Source organism: Triticum urartu, chromosome 6A (genome assembly GCF_056163025.1).
Source record: "Triticum urartu cultivar PI428250 chromosome 6A, HENAU_Tu73, whole genome shotgun sequence".
Lineage (NCBI taxonomy): Eukaryota > Viridiplantae > Streptophyta > Magnoliopsida > Poales > Poaceae > Triticum > Triticum urartu.
The window spans coordinates 141,182,395-141,184,888 of NC_141878.1; positions in this window are offsets into that span (position 1 = coordinate 141,182,395).

Sequence of the window (2,494 nt, forward strand, 5' to 3'; positions counted from 1 at the left end):
GTGTCCTTAGATTATCTTGGGGTGCCATGGGCATCCCCAAGCTTAGGCTCTTGACACTCCTTGTTCCATAATCCATCAAATCTTTCACCCCAAAACTTGAAAACTTCATAACACAAAACTTAAAGTAGAAAATCTCGTGAGCTTCGTTAGCGAAAGAAAACAAAACACCACTTCAAGGTACTGTAATAAACTCATTCTTTATTTATATTGGTGTTAAACCTACTGTATTCCAACTTCTATATGGTTTATAAAGTATTTTACTATCCATAGATTCATCAAAATAAGCAAACAACACACGAAAAACAGAATCTGTCAAAAACAGAACAGTCTGTAGTAATCTGTAGCTAACGCAAGATCTGGAACCCCAAAAATTCTAAAATAAATTGCTGGACGTGAGGAATTTATCTATTAATCATATTAAAAAATAATTAACTAAATATCACTTTCCAAATAAAAATGGCAGCAGTTCTCGTGAGCGCTAAAGTTTCTGTTTTTTACAGCAAGATTAAAAAGACTTCCCCCAAGTCTTCCCAACGGTTCTACTTGGCACAAACAATAATTAAACACAACAAAAACAGAGGCTAGATAAATTATTTATTACTAAACAGGATCAAAAAGCAAGGAATAAAAATAAAATTGGGTTGCCTCCCAACAAGCGCTATCGTTTAACGCCCCTAGCTAGGTATAAAAGCAAGGATAGATCTAGGTATTGCCATCTTTAGTTGGTAATTATTTAATGAGACATCTATCACCTTTAGGAGTATCCTTCCTTTTATCAATAATCAAACTTCTAGGCACAAGATCTAAAAAATCATTAGTAGCAAATGGTTCCTTAATGATAGCAAAAAGATTAGGATGAATACTTATAGATTTGAGATCTGCAGTTTCTTTGCTAGAGGATTCACCCTTATTTTTAGGAACATACATAAGCTTGGAAATTTTAGTTGGAGGACTTGGAGTATTCTTTATGGAAGAAAAAGCGGTTCCCAAGTTGGTAATGATACCCTCAAGTTTATCGATTCTAGTGGAATCATGATTTATTCTTTCATTAACTGTAGGTTCCTTCTCTTTAATATTTTTCAAAGTTACTCCCACTTTAGATCCATATTGGGTAATTTGGTTGTGGATATTTTTATTGAAATTTTCAATTAACTCAATGGTAGCAACTTTATTTTCAATAATTTCAAGTTTTTGCATTACATGCTCCAAAGTTAACATAGTTCCATTAACCAAAAGAGGGGGTGAGCCAAATAAATCTATCATAGCATTATAGGAATCAAGTGTGGCTACCCAAAAAGTTCCCTCCGGTAATGGTATCAAGGACAAATCTGTGCCAACGAATAGCACCTACATAAAAATTGCGAAGAAGAATAGAAGTAGATTGCTTCCTGGTAGATCTATTTTGAGCATTGCAAATTCTATACCAAGCGTCTTTTAGGTTTTCGCCTTCCCTTTGCTTAAAATTAAGAACTTCATTTTCGGGAGACAACGGAGAAGATAGGGGACTAGTCATAATGGCAAGCAAACAAGGAACGGGCAAAAAGAGGCAAATAGAGAAAGAGAGGAAGGACGGAGAGAGAGGGCGAATAAAACGGCAAGGGTGAAGTGGGGGGAGAGGAAAACGAGAGGCAAATGGCAAATAATGTAATGCGGGAGATAAGGGTTTGTGATGGGTACTTGGTATGTTGGCTTTTGCGTAGACTCCCCAGCAATGGCAGCAGAAATCCTTCTTGCTACCTCTTGAGCATTTGCGTTGGTTTTTCCTTGAAGAGGAAAGTGTGATTGTGACGCCCGGATAATTAAGCTACAGTAATTCTCTGCTAATGATGCCACCTCACTTCGATTACTGTTGATCTCGTGATTAGTTTGAAACCGATTCAAATTCAAATTCAAAATCAAGCAAATAATAAAAGTTTCCAAATATTAAAACCAAAATGTTCGGAGTGAACCAAATATTGCATAGGTAATTATGGTGGGGAGGCCACACCTTTATAAAATGTTTAAATACTATAAGATGAATAAAATAGCCGTAAAAACAATCATTTAAATACCTTTTGTAATTAATAAAATGTCAAACTAATCTATTTGAGGACTAGACTTTTTGTGACTATGGACTAAGTTGAAATACTAATTTAGATGCCACGTGTATATTTTACTAAAACTAAAATTAATAGGAAAGCAACTAAAACAGAAAAAGTATTATAAATAAAAAAAAGGCAAAACAGAAAAATAAAACAAAAGAAAAGAAAACAAAGAGACCCCCCTCTCTGGGCCGTGGCTCAGCCGGCCACTGGGCTAGCCAGGCTGGCCCAGCCGGCGCCCCCATAACCCCCCACTCCCGTGTGACCTAGATCAGTCCACCTCACTCCCCCCACACCTCGCTTCTCTCCTTCCCCGTCTGGATCGGAATCAGGGCAACTGCGCCCCCGACCCCGCCGATGCCGCGTGCCACCCCGTCGCACCTCGTCGACGCCTCGGTGCCTGCTGCCATCCC